This window comes from Nuphar pumila, chromosome 8, assembly GCF_984573655.1.
Source record: "Nuphar pumila chromosome 8, dmNupPumi1.hap1.1, whole genome shotgun sequence".
Classification (NCBI taxonomy): Eukaryota; Viridiplantae; Streptophyta; class Magnoliopsida; order Nymphaeales; family Nymphaeaceae; genus Nuphar; species Nuphar pumila.
In genome coordinates this window covers 13,135,778-13,155,232 of record NC_143256.1, presented here as the reverse complement: position 1 = coordinate 13,155,232, position 19,455 = coordinate 13,135,778, and positions in this window count along the sequence as shown.

The window sequence follows — 19,455 nt, the reverse complement described above, 5'->3', positions numbered from 1 at the left end:
AAACTGTTATCATATGGTGGTACACACTCTTGGTTGCATAGATCTAGCCACCGAATTGTAAATCTAACCGTACAACTATATTTAGCATGATTTATTTATTATATTAAAAGGTTTTATCATATTTAATACACCACAAGATTCATTTTTGAGACAGTAAAATTCAACAGCTCACAATTCATGAAAATAAGGGTAGTTTAAAACTGGTATAAAATGTTATATTTGAGTCAACTTTAACACAACACATGAAAATAATAAATATAATATGCTAAACATGATCCAATCGTTAGATTTTGCATTTGGAGCTTAGATCTATATAAATAAGTATGTACCACCAAAGAAGCACCCATATATATATATATATATATATATATATATATATATATATATATATATATATATATATGAGAGAGAGATCATATGTGGTCAGTTCTATGTGAATCTGGGTCCAAATTAGATAAACAAAAAGTTAGGAATTTGAGTCTAACCTATGGTTTAACTTTTCTTCATGAAAATTCAAATATATGTTTCAGCATATTCGATAACACGGGGCCTCTCATTGTATCTGGCCCCACTTATATTGTAGAGGGGTGGGGTTTGTGGCTGTAAACATTGGGTGAGATTGCTAATCTCACCTAGCATTTTACGGGATCTGCTCTCGTCCAACACCTAATTAAATCTAGAATCACAGGTTTTTTATGCGAATTTAGACCTCATGAACTCGCACAAATTTATTTGTGAAATCTCAGTGAAATTGAAACCACCAAAATCACAAATATCATACTCTTTCACATACATCATACTTTTTCGTAAACATTATACTCTTTTGCATATATTTCATATTTCACATAAATACATTTGTGAAACTCTTACCACTAATTTTGCAAATAAATTACTTTTCACATTATATTGAACGCTCTCACATGAAGTTATTTGTAAATCTTCAGATATCACAAATATCGTACTTACATATTTACAAAATTATAATAAATATACAAAAAAAAATACTTTTTATGAATATTTTGAATCATATATAAACTCGTTGTAGATTTTTACATGTAACAAACTAAATAACAATGAATGTAAGCAAATAGACATTCAAATCATTTAAATATTCAAATGATTTGAAAACATATAAACAATGATGTTATATACAAATCATTCAACAATGCTTTTAGTTTGAACATTCAAATTATTTAAACATTCAACAATGGTTTCAATTTTATATTCAAATCGTTTAAACATTCAATCATTGACATTATATACAAATGAATGACAAACAAACAACTTTATGTAACAAAATTCATTCACAAAAATATTCAAATGACATTATATACAAATCAATGATTTAGTCAATGCGTTACAATGTTGATCTTCGAATATATACAAAAAAACAAAAAACAATCAAAAGAATTTCTACGATTGAGAATGTTGTAATTGTTGCGATAGTAGTTCCTCGATGACCTTATTTGAATTCTACAGAAGGCCAGCTTGAGTACATATCATATTCTCTTGAATACATAACATATTCTTCAACATGCAAATTTCTTCAAGTGCAAGAGCCAACTCTCCCTCCGATTTACTTACTGTCTTTCTCTGCTTCTCTCCAACTTTCTTCTCTCCCTGAAAGGTTCTCTTTACCGTTGAAGAACATGCAACATGTTGTATGGCTACAAATCGTCATTGGTGATGTGTTCTATTGATGACAAACCGATGTCTTCGCCTCTCTCATGCCAGTCTTGAAGTTCAAAGAGAAATATCACGGGGTAATTCTTCATTCAAACCTTCGTGTCATGCAATAAAAATCTGCTAACTACGTGATGGCGACTGGTTGGTTGTTGAACAAACTCAAACTACCGAATGATCCAGCTGGCCATTTGGCACTCAATTTCATTCATGTTGTGCATCTAAATGTCCTTCCTAACGTTGTTCTTCCCCACAACTATATCAACATTCTCCTCCTCCTCGAATGTGCTAGGGGCACCATTTTTACCTACATTTCATTTATGGTTAGACCTATAAATATGCATTTATTTAAAAAACATACAAAATATCAACAACAATACTTACGTTTTCCTTAGTCAGCCTGCGAAGTGATGCAGCGTAGTCGTCCCATGACACTCGAGGACCCACCAATCTTTGATCTCAGCCCTCTTTGTTCAATAATCGACTCCATATTGCAACACGTAAAAATTCATGGGCAACATTTACGCATATGGGGCCATTATATGCAAGATGTTGGCTCTTCTGAATCAATTAACTAAGAATCCTACAATCCAAATCAATTTTACTCAAATGAGTCAATTTCAATAAATTTCTATATTTTTCACACATACATAACAAACTAATCAATTGAATTCATGTATAGTAGCAATATAATCAATGGAATTAGTTAATTAGAATGAATTTTTATATTTTGAACATATACATGACAAAGTAATCAATTGCATTCATGTATAGTAACCATATATATATATATCTTAATTTAATTAATAAAATCAATCAATTAGAATGAATTTTAAAATTTGCACACATACATGACAAACTAATCAATTGCATTCACACACACACACACACACACACACACACATATATATATATATATTTAATTAATTAAATCAGCCAATTAGAATGAATTTTTATATTTTTCACACATACATGACAAACTAATCAATTACATTCATGTATAGTAGCAATATATATATATATATATCAATTTAATCAATAAAATCAGTTAATTGTAATGAATTTCTATATTTTGCATGCATATATGACAAACTAATTAATTGCATTCATGTATAGTAGCAATTTAAATTGATATATATACATATATATATATATCAATTGAATCAATGAAATTAGTCAATTGCAATAAATTTATACATTTTAAACATATACATAACAAACTAATCAATTGCATTCATATATATATATATAATCAATTGAATCAATGAAATTAGTCAATTGCAATAAATGTATACATTTTGAACACATACATGACAAACTAATCAGTAGCAATATATATATCAATTTAATTAATGAAATCAGTTAATTATAATGAATTTCTATATTTTGCATGCATACATGACAAACTAATTAATTGCATTCATGTATATTAGCAATTTAAATTGATATATATATATATACATATCTCAATTGAATCAATGAAATTAGTCAATTATAATAAATTATACATTTTGAACACATACATGACAAACTAATCAATTGCATTAATGTATAGTTGCAACATATATATATATATATATATATATATATATATATATATATATATATATATATATATCAATTTAATCAATGAATTTAGTCAATTAAAATGAATAGTAACAATATATATAATATATTGCACATATACATGACAACCCAATCAATTGCATTAATGTATTATAGAAAGAATATTATATATATATATCAACTTAATCAATAAAATCAGTCAATTGCAATGAATTTTTACTTATCCATGAGCACCAGACCTTCTTCTCCATTGCGATCTTTTCGTCGGAGCATGCACATTCTCTTGCGCATGGAGAACATTATCGAACTCACAAGCGATGTTCGCATCTGACCCAACCACATGACCCTCACTATCATCTACTTCTTAAGGAGGGTCCACATTAATCTTAGCCCCTTGGTCAGGTTCTTCCTCCACTTTTTCACCATTGCCACTACAGGTGGCCGCATCTACTGTAACGACCTCAACTCATACCCAAGAAAAAGTGCAGATTTTTAAAAAAAAATTAATTACATAAATCTTTCTAGAGACCCAAGGCGTTTAAAGTTCCACCACAACTAGAAAACTTGATACACCACAAAGAATTTTACACTCCATCTTTCAATCCAAACCCAAACTGAATCAACTTTATTAATTAAGAAATGATAGAGTTATGAGACAAATAAATAAGAACATCAAAGTGCAAAAAGGAAAATAAAAAGAAAGAGCCCCACTGTTCATAGAAGGCTGCCAAACAGTCATGTGATCCCCTCGTAGTTCTTCTCATGAGCAAGTCGCCTCACTGAGCATCTGAGGTTACGGAAAACACCAAAAGTTGGGCGTCAAAATCTAATGAATTCTGCGTACAAATCCCTCTAATGAAAAAATAAGCATAAAGAATACAAATAGGATTCATGCAATAATTAAGAAGGATGATACTAAAATAATTGCACAATGACAAATAAGCAGTAAGAATATTCATCATGCAACAAGATGCAATATCATGCAATTAATATACATGACAAGTAAAGAAGTAAATATATATGCATGATCTAATGCATAACAGGAAAATGCACGATCTCAGTGCACATGCATGAATAATTTATTATCTTTAATCAAGTTCTCTTTCATATGCATATCCCTATTAGAATGCACACACATTTAAATTCTACTTTTTATTATTACCATTGCCCATGAATACTCAAAACAGGTAAGAATTCTCAAGGTCAAGTAGGGTTTCTAGGGTAACTTTGCACATAAGTTGTATTTTATTACTGAGTTTCAAACTTAGTTCTTGACCAAAATAGCCTTCGAAATATTAGACTACCTATCTAATGTCGTGACACCAGGGACCACCCATCCACAAGTGCCACTTTTCTTGGTATACTAAAACAACAGCTGTGTCTACACACCACCTCCAGGCAAAGTGGCGAAAACTCTTTAAAATTGTGGCTAGGAAAAGAACCTCAATATTGGGTTGAGGGGCATAACAACACACACAAAGTTTTTGTATACTCACAGTCCTCAAACTGTTAAGCCCAAGATTACCTTTCCGTAGAAAGAACATCAAGAAAACATTAATTACACTGTTCTCTTTTTCATCTTGTTATTAATAACAATTCCATAAATTTGCAAATCAACATGCAACATAAGCTTGCAAATCAGCATGCACAACTCTTCACAGTCTATCACCCATGACAACAATAGAACAATGCAATTAAAACCACAATAGCCAATATGACTTTTGAAATGCATAAACAAGTAGAGAAGAAGCAAACCTAAGCTCAAAGCTCACTAGGCGTACAATGATACATTTTGATCATCGATGCATCAAATGCAAAAATCATAACAACATGCCATATACGCAATAATGTCAACATACTTCCCATGCACATTCATATATGCCAATTTAACAATGTGCATAACTAAACATCCATATGCATGCATCCACGGATTCATGTCCTTCACATATTTTCATTTATCAAGCAAGCATGAGAACACACTCTCACGTAAGCACATATTGTAGACACATAATTTTCTGTATGCATATGATAATCAAACTCATTTAGAATAGGAGCAAGTATGTTTTGTTAAACAGGAACATGTGTAAAATCTCATGCATGGATCATTCTCATTAAATATGGGGTCATGCATGCGATTTTTCATATGCAAACCATATCCATCACATGTATGCGCATGCAGTTGACACAACTTTGCAACTACACTTTGAATTAGGCATGACATACTCAAATCTATCGGGTAGAAACTTCGCGCTTAGCACGCATAGGGTCAATGTTATTATCATAAACAAATAACAAATTTTGGACATTATACTTCATAACTGAGCACACTCATTTTATGTATGCATGTGCACTTGATACAACTTTGAAACAATCTATTATAAAAGCATGTCATATCAAGTCAAAGCAGACGAGAAATTCTATTCTTAACATGTATTAAAATCAAATACATACACTTATCAACAAGAGCATGAAAATGTACATGCATTACACATTCCAATTTCAGATCTGAACCAACCCAAGAGTGTAAAAATATACCTATATTTTTGTTTCACAAAAAGGCACCTGAACCTAGCCGACCCTGTTGGCTGTGGTTCAAAACCCAATCCAGCTGATCCCAATCAGCTAGGTGCAACAAACCACCCACTTGTCACCCGACGAAAATCCAGCTTTAGAAATTTTGTTGCATATATATATATATATATTATATACTTTTTTTTTTGTTACGCTATAAAACAAACAGGTCAACACCCAGCCGACCTAGTCGACTGGGCCTGACAGGGTGCCACATGGCTGAGATTGGGCCTGGGCATTCCCCGTCACAGATTGCCAAGGTCTGGCAGTCAGTCGAGACCCACTCGGTTGGCTGCCAGCCATATCGAACCCTTATTGGTTTTCAAATATTTTACTTAAAACTTTTATTTAATTGTTTTTTTTTTAAAGAATCCTGCTGCCCAACAGGTCTGACAGAACCAACCAACTGGGCTCAGTTTTGCCAGCCTGGTAAGGCCCAGCAAGAGTCGTGACAGTGAGTCATAGTTTCGGCCAGACTGTTGACTCGCTAGTCTTTTTTTTTTGTTCAACTCGCTGCCCAACTGAGCCCACTCGGTTGGGACCTTGCAGGCTCGAGTCAAGCCTGTAACGAACATGCCTGACGAGACTGCAACACAATGGCCTTGGTCTGGCCAGCCGAGCAAAGCTCGACTGGTCTACCAGTCAAACCATGAAGCCCTGAAGCGAACAATAAATCACTTAGAAAAATTTTCTAGATGTTCCAACATATGAAATTTCAGAAGTGCGCCAACGTGCAGAAATCTGCAGGAATTACAATTCACAGTACCTATTGCAGGAACCCACTATGTGCAGTAAGGTGTATAGTGTAGGAATCCAATATGTGCAATAAAGTGCATACTGCAGGGGAAAATCATAAGTGGAGGAGAACAAACACAGGTTTGCAAGTATTTGAAATACTATACACACACACCGAAGTCAAAACAACTAAATTATCAAATCATAATAAGCATGTTTTTAACTTTCTAAAATCATGAGAACTAACATAAGTAAGAACACATATCCAAATATGGGCAGAAGCTTACAAAAGTTACAATGTGTATTTTCAGATTCACCATTATACAATTTCTTTTTGTGATGAATGCATGCATATGAACCATTCTGTCACATAAATACATGCATATAACAGTTCATTATATATATATATATATATATACATATATCATCCATGAAAATTAATATCTATCAAAAGAAACCTTTAATAAACACTTTTACCACCAATAAAAATTCTGTTTTAGCATGTACAAAATTTTATTTCATTGAAAAGATAGTAAGAACCAAGAATACATTCATGGAGGAAGATCCATGGATCACCCTCCGTGTATTTTTGAGAAAACATATATATAAGTGTTTTTTCTATAGATTTCCATCAAAATATTGCATGAAAATCCAATCTATAATCAATTTTTTACTTGATTCAAGAGAAAAAACCCATACCTTATGTAAAGATTGAAAGAAAATATGGATTGAATGGTGAAAATGTTGGACGGTTGGAGAAGAAGGCTCCTCCTTCTTCTTCTTCCTCTCCTTCTCTCTTTTTTCTTTTCTTTTCTTTCTTTCCTCTTTTTTTTTATCTTAAATAGAGTAAAAGGAATGTGACCCTCTCCTCTCTAGATGGGCTGGAGAAGGAGAGTTTTCTCTTTTGAGGACTCTCTCTCTCTCCCTTACCAAAATTTTCCAATTCTTTTAAAAATTAACTTTTTTAAAGTTTCTAAATTTTTAAGTCTCTTCTCTAACCTTCCTTAGTTTTCTTAGGTATGTTTAAGGACTCCATTTAGAAGTCCTAAACAATCATAACAATAAAAATTTAGAATTAAGCATAATTTATTAATTATTTAATTAATTATTTAGTAGTAAATAATTAATAATTATTAAATTTTTTAAAAATAGCCAAATTAATTAGAGAGACTTTTTAACCTTAATTAACTCAAATTTAAATCTCCTAAATGAATTTAAAGCTATAAAATTGTTGGACAAAGATTTGGATATGAATTCGGATCCAAGATCCAAATCTATTTCTAAAAATCCAAATAAATTTTAGAATGGACAAAATCTAGATTAATATGGGTCTTGGATATGGTCCAGATCTATATTAATTTGGATCAAATCCATCAGATCCAGTCTGATCCAACTCTAGATCCAAACCGACAAATTGCACTTTTTTTGAAAAAAATGTGATTTCTGGGCCAACTAGAACTCGAATTCGAAAAAGTAACATATTGTTGTGCTTGACATTCTGAGACGCATCTGACGGTATATTACATGAATATAAATTCTGAATTCTGCCTGAAAATATCTTGAATTTTGATTGAATTTTGCTCAAATTTAAAGGTCAAAAATAAATTTATTTCTTACATTTTAAATGACTCATTTAGACCTAGCTGATGAGACCTAGGCCAAGCCCAGACTTAAAAGTATTGGTTTAATATCGAGGTTCAAACAATTTTTTTCTCAGACAACCAAATTTCCAAAAAAATTGAAAATGACTAAGTATGAACATACGTGATATTACATCTAAAACTTCATTTTTCTGGGCATTGAGGTTAGCAACAACCTCATAGCCAGCTAATAGGTCAAGTAAGATATTTGCGAATAGCCAGAGATCAAGTAATAGTAGCTTCATATTTCATCTACAACTTCATTTTTCTGAGCATTTATGTGATATTGTGTGGTATATGCAAATAAGTAAGATATTTGCGAATTTGGTGGTAGGTCGTAAGTGTAGTTTCACACTTAAATTTGTTCATTATTAGAAAGTATATGCAAAAAAGTATGATATTTGTGAATTTAGTGGTAAGTGGTAAGTGGAGTTTCACATATATATTTTTGTAATTTCATGAAATATATGTTAAAGAGCATGATTCACCTACTTTTGAAAATAAATTTATACGAGTTCATAAGGTCTAAATTCACATAAAAAGACATGTGATTATGGATTTAAGTGGGTGTTGGACATATCCGACAGGCAGTACAATTTTATTGCAAAAATACCTAAATTCACAATTGCAAAGCGTAAAAGTGTTCCAACGGTGTCAGATATTTGCGATTTTGGACATCAGGAGAATATCAAGCATTATAAGGCTTTTAGGGAATCCTGTTAAATTACCCATACAATACATTCATTTTCTGCTTATTTTTTATACTATTTTATATCCAGCTTTTTTATTGCAAAACCTTTTAGATTGCGTACACAATATTGAATGTTTTTTTGTTGTTTCACATGTTGCTAACTATGCACAATGGCATTTTTCGGTATCTACCTACTGGATTTTAGTGGATTATTGTAGGCGATCAAAAAATGACAACATGACCAAAGCCCCATGTGTTGCACCCAGGCAGATGTTATACTGTATATAACTGATTGTTATACTCAATCCTCACATCAGATTTTCAGTGTTTGGGGCTGCGTACTTAGGGATGTGTTCTGCCCACCTAAGGGGAGCCAACCAGTGTGACAAATATCGCGAGATTTATGAAAATATCATGATAATATCACAAGAAATTGCCTAAAAGTTTAAAGCGGCAATTTTTCGCGAGATTTTCAAAATATAGTGAGATTTATGAAAAAACATAAATACTGTGATTTAAACACGATATTTACGTTTTAAACAACTATTTATCATGAAAAGAATCCTATATTTTTATTTTTAAATGTTTTTTTTAATATTTTCTTATAAAAATATTTTTTATATTTTTTATTGCCGAAAGAAATGCGAGATTTATGGAATTTTTTCAATTTCTCACGAGTTTTTGAAAAATAAGAAATTGCCGATAAAAACTTTTGTCACTATGGAGCCAACCACCCACGGTTGCACCCTTATAAAAAGGGTGAAGACTCATAAGAGTCTTTAAACCAAACACATAACCACGTCCCGTGGGGTAAGTGGATCCAGTGTTTGGGGCTGCATACTCAGGGGCATGTTTTGCCCACCTAATGGGAGCCTTGTATGGCTGCCTCGTATGAAAAAAAGGGCCACTACCCAATAAAAGAGAGGGTCCTAGTGTACTGTCTTCCCCTCCCATTAAAAGGGCTAGGACTCATAAGGGTCTTTGGCCTGAACAAACAATCACATCCCACGAGGGAAGCAGATCCGGTGTATGAGACTACATACTTGGGAGCATGTTCTACCTATTTAGTGGGAGCCACTATGGCTGCTGTCAGACCCTCAATAAGCCAGGCGTGACAGCATGCATGGCATGCACGACATGAGCGGCACGAGCGACATGCGTGGTAGTCTGCGGCAGTGCGTGGCAGTGTGCGGCTTGCGCATCACGTAGCACACAACATGCGAGGAGCAGCATGCGAGGTGCAACATGTGAGGTGTGGCATGCGGAATGAGGCACGACGTTCGGACGGTTGACGGTGTGTGGCGAGGAGGCGCCCACGTTCGCCAAGGGGTGCGACCCTAATGGCGGTTGATGGAGTTGGCCGAGGAGGCACTCATATTTTCCAAGGGGTGTGACCCAAATGACGGTTGATGCTTCAGGGCATGACCCTTATAATCTATAAAGATGTAATGTTTGGGCATTGCAAAGAGAAGCCAAACTTGAGAGATTGTATTATAGGTGTGAATAATACAAGTGTGGGGTTCTTTACATTTGGCTTGTGTAAAAGAAAGTCTTTTGTTGCTAAAAGGCTGAACGAGGTCGCAACGACCCTCGTGCCGGTGCAAGGCAAATTTCAAGGGTAAAGTTTGAACTTGTGATAAGTGAACTCAGAGCTAGGTTTTGCCTGCCATGTTGAATAAGACTGCAGAAAGGGTAGATATCTTGTAGGAATGACTGGATGCATTAGGCACTCGGTTGACGGTTTTGGAGACCCGAATGACTGAAATTGATGACTGCATGAAGTCTTGGGAAGAAAGATTCGTGAAGTCTCACGGGGAGACTCCATTTCTTACCATGATTTAGAATGATGTCAAGTCCATGGGGGAAGGAGTAGGCCTTTTAAAACTAGCTCTACTCAGTAATTCAGCAAGCATTGAGATGAGGAAGATCAAGGAGTCAGAACCCAAGGCATTCATGGGTGTGCATAATGCCAAAGAGTTGGAGAATTTCTTGTGGGACATGGACCATTACTTCAAGAACATCAAGACACCGGATGCTGAGAAGGTTGCTATCACTAGTATGTACCTGACTGAGGATGCCAAGCTTTGGTGGCGTACTCGGTTTGGGGAAACTGACTGACCAACAATAGCCTCATGGGAGGACCTTGTTCGAAAAATAAAGAAACAGTTCCTGCCTAGCAATACGGCATGGGTGGTGAGGAACTCTTTGAGGAACTTGAAGCATGCTGGTTCTGTTCGAGAATATGTCAAGCAATTCTCTTGGCTCATGCTTGACGTCAAGAACATGTTCGAGGAGGACAAACTTTTCAACTTCATGTCTGGACTGCAGGGATGAGCTCAGACTGAGTTGAGGAGACAAAGGGAGAAAGATCTCCAGGCAGCAGTAGCGGCGGCTGATGCACTCGTCGACTATAAGGATGTATCGTCTGGTTCAAATGACTAAGATGCCAAGGGCAAGTCCAAGGAAAAAGGCAAAGGTAAGGGCAAGTTTGAAAAGAAGCCCAAAGAAGCTGGGGGCTTCAAAAAGATGGATAAGGGTGGAAAGAAGGCTTCTGGTTGCTACATTTGTGAAGGGCCTCACTTTGCTCGAAACTGCCCAAAGAAGAAAAAACTAAATGCTTTGGTGAGTGAGGAAGGACCCACAGAGCAAGTCTGTATGAATCCTCTCCAACTTCTCAATACATTTACTGTGCGAAATGAGTTAATCTATGTGGAGACAAATATTAATAGAAAACTAGTAAAGGCTATGGTCGATACTGGGGTGACCCATAACTTTATTTCTGCAAAAGAGGTGAAGGCGTTCAGCTTGCTGTTGTCCAAGGATGGAAGTCGAGTGAAGGCAGTTAACACAAAAGCGTTGCAGATTGGTGGCATTGCCCATGTCCAACTGCAAGTTAGGGAATGGGTTGGCAGTTGCAGTCTGATGACAATGCAATTGGACGACTTTCAGGTTATATTGAGGATGAAATTCTTGACAAGAAATGCGGTCATAGTCATGCCGCATCTAAAAAGTATCCTCATCATAGGGACAGGGATACCTTGTCTTGTGCGGGGCTTAGAAGAAAACCCAGTTGTGGGCTTGGTGTCGGCTCTACAACTTAGGGATGAAGTCCGAAAAGAGCTTCCTACCTATGTTGTAACGTTGATAGAAGACGGTGGATCAGATGGTGTAGAACAATCAAAAGAGGTGGTTGGCATTTTGCGGGACTATGCGGATGTGATGCCGGATGAGTTGCCAAAGAAGCTCCCAAAAAAGCGAGATATTGACCACCTGATTGATCTGGTTTCAGGGGCACTTCTACCAGCCTAGATGCCTTATAAGATGCCTCCTCCACATTTGGCTGAGTTGTGGCGGCAACTTGATCAGTTGCTAGATTCTAGATTTATATGGCAAGCAAGGCACCGTATGGGGCGCCTGTGCTGTTCCAAAAAAAGCAAGATGGATCCCTTTGAATGTGTGTTGATTATCATGCTCTTAACAAAGTAACCATCAAAAATAAATATTTAGTGCCTAACGTTGAAGATCTGTTTGATCTCTTGGGGAAGGCACGATACTTCTCAAAGATGGATCTGCGGTCGGGATATCATCAAGTCAGAATAACTGAGGGTGACGAACCAAAGACCACCTGTGTGACTCAGTATGTGTCTTTTGAGTTCCTTGTAATGTCTTTTGGGCTAACAAATGCTCCTGCAAGTTTCTGCACTCTAATGAACAATGTCTTTCGGGAGTATCTCGATGTGTGCGTAGTAGTGTATCTTGATGACATTGTGGTTTATAGCCAGTCTCTTGAGGAGCATAAGATGCACTTGAAAATGATTCTGACCAAACTGCGGGAGAATGAACTCTATCTCAAGCGGGAGAAATATGAGTTTGCAAGGAAGGAAATTCATTTCCTTGGACACATTATCGAAGAAAGCACAATAAAGATGGATCCACGAAAGATTCTGGCCATTACGAACTGGCCAGAACCAAAGAAGGTCTCAGAACTATGGTCGTTCCTTGGCCTTACGAACTATTATCGTAAGTTCATGAAGAGTTACTCTAAGAAGACGGTGGTGCTTACTGAGTTGCTCGAAAAAGACAAGACCTAGGATTGGTCTGTTGAATGCCAGGAGGCATTCACTAAGTTGAAGAGGGTGGTAACGTCAAAACCCATCCTTCAGTTGCCGAATTTTGGAAAAGCTTTTGAAGTCCACACCGATGCATCAGACTTTGCAACAGGAGGGGTGCTGGTCCAGGAGGGACACCCAATTGCCTTTGAAAGTCGAAAACTCAATGATACAGAGATGAGGTACTCTGTTCATGAGAAAGAGATGACGGTGGTAATACATTGCCTACAAACATGAAGGCACTACTTGTTGGGCTCAAAGTTTATAGTTCGGAAAGACAATGTTGCTACAAGTTGCTTTGCGACTCAAAAGAAGTTGACGCCTAAACAAGCTAGATGACAAGACTTCTTGGCAGAGTTCGACTTTGAGTTACAGTATAAGCCATGAAAGGAAAATTTGGTTGCTGATGCCTTAAGCTATAAGGAGGAACCTGAGGTGGTTGTCACTTCAATCACTCAAGTATATGGAGATATCTTGCAGAGGTTGAAGGAAGAAACTCAAAAGGATCCAATCACTATTCGCTTGTTGAAGCAAGTGGAGGAGGGTGTGACAAGGCGGTTTTGGATAGAGGATAGTGTTTTCTATGCTAAAGGAAGACGACCCTATGTGCCTAATCGTGACGGCTTGCGTAAGTTGTTACTAAAGGAGGTGCATGTCACCCCTTGGGTGAGGCATCCCGGGCAGGAGCGAACGATGGCTCTCCTATCATCCAGTTATTACTGGTCGAGGATGGAAGAAGACATTGACTTATATGTCAGGACTTGTCTTGTATGCCAGTAAGACAAGACAGAGAGGAAAAAGATTGCTGGGTTGCTGGAGCCCCTACCAACGCCGACCAGACCATGGGAGAGTATATCAATGGATTTCATCTCTGAATTGCCCAAGGTGGAAGGCTTTACATCAATTATGGTTGTGGTGGACATGTTTTTAAAGTATGCAACGTTCATTCCTGCTCCAAAGGAATGCACAATAGAGATTGCTGCATAATTGTTTCTGAAACATATTGTGAAGTATTGGAGATTGCCGCTGAACATTGTGAGTGATCGTGACGTACGATTCACAGGAAAGTTTTGGACTACCTTGTTTAAGATGATGGGCTCTACGCTCAACTTCTCGAAAAACAATCATCCACAAACAAATGGTCAAATAGAATGTATTAATGCTCTCTTGGAGGAATATCCCAGGCATTACATGTTGTCCAACCAGCGAAATTGGGTGGATTTGCTGGACATTGCTTAATTTTGCTATAATCTGCAATAGACCTCGACGACGAGTTAGAGTCCCTTCGAGTTGACAACTGGGCAACAACCCTTCACTCCTCATGAGGTAGTGAAGCAAAAGAACCAGGGTCGCTATTCTGCGGCATACCGATTCGCAAGAACGCGACATGAGAGGATAGAAGAGGTGCAAGATTGCTTGGAAAGAGCCAAGAGGCAGATGAAAAAGTGGGCAGACGAGAGACGTCGACCACTTGAGTTCCAAGTTGGGGAAAGAGTATGTCTGAAACTTATCCCCAAATTTGGAAAATGATCCTAAGAAAGACGGCGCACAAATGACTCATTCCTCGATATGATGGGCCTTTCAAGGTAACCAAGCAGATTGACTGTTCAACTTACAGGCTAGAACTTTCAGAAAGGATTAAGGTACATCCAGTGTTCAATGTTAGTTTTCTCAAGGAGTAACATGAAGACTTGGAGGAACCCTCGTGGATGGTGAAACAACGTGCTCCACCAATTATACGAACACAGTTTCAGAAGCAAGCTGAGTTCATCATGGACCGAAGGGTGGAGGGCCAAAGCAAGAAGAACCGGAGGACCTACTTCCTAGTCAAATGGAAATGACTCCCGATAGAGGAAGCAACATGGGAGAATGAAACTACTTTATGACAGTTTGAGGATTTGATCCAAGCCTACTTAAAGAAGATCAACCCAACGAGGATGTCAAATTCATCTGGTGGGGAAGGCTTGTCAAGCCCTCAATAAACTAGGCGCGGCAGCATGCGTGGCATGCACGACATGAGCAACATGCGCGGTAGTGCGTGGCAGTGCTCGACATGCAGCGCACAGTATGCGAGGTGTGGCATGCAGAATGAGGCGCGACGTTCGGACGATTGACGACGTGTGGCAAGGAGGTGCCCACGTTCGCCAAGGGGTGCGACCCAAATGACGGTTGATGGCGTTGGGCGAGGAGGCACTCACTTTTCACAAGGGGTGCGACCCAAATGACGATTGATGCTTCAGGGCATGACTCTTATAATCTATAAAGATGTAATGTCTGGGCATTGCAAAGAGAAGCTAGACCTGAGAGATTGTATTATAGGTGTGAATAATACAAGTGTGGGGTTCTTTACATTTGGCTTGTATAAAAGAAAGTCTTTTGTTGCTAAGAGGCTGAACGAGGTCGCGATGACCCTTGTGCTGGCGCAATGCAAATTTCAAGGGTGAAGTTTGAACTTGTGACAGCTGCACCCTATAAAAAAAACAGGCACCCTGTTAATAGAGGGACCCTAGTGTACTACCCTATATATTAAAAGGACAAAGACTCATAAGAATATTCAACCCTAACACACTAGCATATCCAGTGAGGGGAGTAGATCCATTGTTCAGGGCTGCGTACTCAGGGGGAATGTTCTTCACACCTAAGAGGAAGGCTCACAAGAGTATTCAACCCAAACACAGAAGAAGAAATAGCGTTCAGGATTGCGCACTCAAGGACGTGTTTTGCCCAACTAGGGAGAGCTACATATGGCTGCTCCATTATAAAAAAAAGGGGCTTCCCCCCTATTAAAAGGACAGCTCGAACACACAACCATGTCTTGTGAGAGAAACAAATCTAGTGTTCAGGACAACTCAAGGGTGTGTTCTTCCCCCTATGAGGAGTCACTTATGCTTGCCTCCTTATAAAAAAAAAGGGTTACACCGCTTATTAAAGAGGGGGTTGATAGTACTCCCTCTGTCTATTAAAAAACCAAAGACTCATAAGACGCTTTGGCTAGAACACACAACCATGTCCTGTGAGGGAAGCATATCCAATGTCAATGTTTCAGATTGCTTACTCAAGGTCATCTTCTGCCCACCTATGGGGAATCACATTTGACTGCCCCATATAAAAAGGAGGCACCCCCTGTTAAAAATGGGGGCTCAGTGAACCCCCTCTTGTTAAAAGGGAAAAGACTCATAAAAGTGTTCAACTCGAACACACAACCATGTTCCATGAAAAGCATATCCAGTGTTGGAGGTTGCATACTGGGGTGTGTTCTGCCTGCCTAATGGGTGTCACATATGGTTGCTCCCAAGAAACAAAGTCCCCCGTCTCCTCCTAATAAAAAAGGGTGCCCAGTATACTACCCCCCTTGTTAAATGCGCTAATACTCATAAGTCATCTGCCCAAACACAGATGAACGTTCCATAAGGGAATCCAATTCAGTGTTCAAAACTGCGTACTCAGTGGTGTGTTTTGCCCAAGTATGGTTGCAACTTATAAAAAAATGGGGGCGCCCCCCTTATTAAAGAGGGCTTAGTGTACTGTTCCGAATTGCATCGTCATGGGAAAACTGCAAAGCTACGTCGCGGGGGCCTTCGCTTTTAAACCTGTGACCATGTACTGCCCCTTATTAAAAGGGTGAAGACTCAGAAGAATCTCTGGCCCCAACACCCAATCACGTCTCATGAGGGAGGCAAATCTAGTGTTTGGGTGGGGTGTGTTCTGCCCACCTAGGGGGAGCCTCGTATGACTACCCTTAAAAAAAGGGGTTGCCTCATTTATTAAATACTGGGCACAAAATACTGCCACCCCCATTGGGAGAAGACTCATAAGAGTCTTCGACCCAAACACATAACCACGTCTTGTGAAAGAAACAAATCTAGTGTTCGGGGTTACATGTTCAAGGGCATGTTCTTCTCACCTAGGAGGAGCCATGGCTGCCCCTATAAAAGATGGGTCACCCTCTTATTAAAGAGGGAGCACAAGGTGAATACTCATAAGAGTCTTCGGCCCAAACACACAATCATATCTCGTGGGGAAAGTAGGGGCGTGTTTTGCCCACCTAGGGGGAGGCAGATATGGCTGCCCCTTATTAAAGAGAGAGCACAATGTACTTCCCCCCATTATAACACCTAAGAGTTTTCAACTTGAACACACAACCATGTCCCGCGAGTAGGGATGCACACTGAACCAAGCTGGCTTGGCTTGGTTAAAGCTCGGCTCGGTCTCATATGCTTGGTAAATGAGCCAAGCTTGAACTAGTGTATGAAGCTCAGACGAGCTGTCGAGTCAAGCTTGAACAATCTGTCGAGCTCGATAAGGCTCGACAGATTTGATAATGCTCAGTTCATTGCGAACCCCATATATACAATATCTTGGCAAAAAAATACTGTAATGGTTAAGGTGTTAGTCTTTATTAAGAATGTGTTGGGTTCAAATCCTGCCTTATGCTTCTTCTTTTTTTTTTTGAGAATTTTTGGTAAGTACATAATTTTTCAGTAATAATAATCAAAAGGCATATTTTGTTTTAATGATAGGTCCCTTGATTAACGCTAAGAAGGTTAGGAGGTCAAATCCCTCCTTGGCAATTTTTTTTTGTAATAAATCTTGTTTAAGCCTGGCTCAGCTCAACCTCAGAACTGAGCCGAGTTCCGACAAGGCCTTACAAGCTTCGAGCCGAGCTTGAACAAAGTAATTTTGAACCAAGCCGAGTTTGAACAGCTGAAGCTCGGCTGGTGTGCATCCCTACCCGTGAGGGAAGCAAATTCAGTGTTCGAGGCTGCATATTGAGGGGCGTGTTTTGTCCACACGTTTGACAGACCCTATAAAAAAAGGGGACATCCTGCCCCCATTAAAGAAGGGGGCTCAATGTAATGCCCTCCTGCCCCCTATTAAAACTGCCAAGACTTATAAGAATCTTCGGCTTGAACACACAACCACTTCCCTACGAAAAGGAGATAAGTGGCTGGAAAACGCAATCACATCCCAACTGTGATTGTGGATCCCAAGCACATCTTCATCAAGTGAGATGAGTGGTGGAGATTTAATATAACTATTGAATCTGTTAGGTACGATGTATCAGGATCTTCCCGCTGTGTCATGCACTTACTGTGTTTACCAAGAGGACATAAGTGCATAACTGGTATCTAGTTTAGAGACTTAGGAGTGTGAAGGAATATTTGGACAACTTGAATCATGTTCAATGTGGTACACAAGCAAGTGAAGCTCATCAGCAAAAGTTTGCCAAAATGCATGGACTTAGAACAACTAAATACATGAGAGAGTCGGATCTGAATCAGGTTGAAACAACCCAAAAATGACAAAACCCAAATGCTGAATCCGACCCATGTGCATCCTACTATGATATCTTTCTTTTTGAAAGGGGAGCTGGGGTTAGGCAGACCCCTACCGGATATCTCTTAAGCCTCATGTGGCAGAGGGATTCAAACCTGGCCTTCAACTTGGCACAGGACCACGCTTACATCCTTACAAACTAAGAACTGTCAAATTCTTTTTGTTTGGTGGCACCAACTTTAAGAGGTGAAAGATAAATGCAATATGTTATTTCATATAGGCATATTTTACAAGGAGAATGACATAGTATTTTACTAGGTTCAAATCCCATGGGCATCAACCCCTGCTTAAGCCGAAGCTTGGTGACTACCTGGGGTCGAGGGGTAAGACCTTGGAGTTTTACGCCGACATGAACAGAGACCGTAGTACGGCAGGCTGAGCCAGCATGGCTAGGTCTCTACACCTGGGGGCGGTTTCTCCGAGTAAAACTCGAAGAAGAACAAGAAGAAGAAGAAGAAGAAGAAGAAATCTATTGCTTGCCAAGCAAATGCTTCAATGATTTGTTCTACACTAATATAATACTTATGATGTAAATTTTTTTTAAAATATATTTGTTATTAGTCAACAAGCTTATAAGAGTGTTAACGAAAAATAAAAAAACAAAAGGTTATATGCTATTTGATGAATAAAGTGAGCTCTCTACAAGCCTAGCCATGAGCAGCTTGGATCGTTTCCTACCCTTAGAGCAACTTGACCTTGCATTAAGCCTTGTTAGAGAAGTGCTTATAGGTCAAATAGAAATCGGAAATTCACAACAAATTGTTATGTAAACATTTCGGATTTACGTCGAGTGCAAGCCTTTACTGAATCTGACTTAGGGCTGTCAACTGGTTGGGTTTGTACCATACCAGGTACCTAATCTGACCCGAACCCGAATTCTTGGGTATGAGCATAAAAAATGTCAACCCAATTAGAATTCGGATGGACCTGAACTCAATCCATCCAATATGCGGGTCGGGTTTAGGTTATGATTTTCGTCGGGTACTCGATCCGGCTTAGTCTTCTTACCGTGCACCCAACCGGATAATGGCAAACCGGATCCGAGTCCGAGTCCTAAAAGGAGAAGGGCCTTCTTTTTTTAAAGCAAGCACTACGTGTCATATGTGAACAAGGTTTTTTAAGT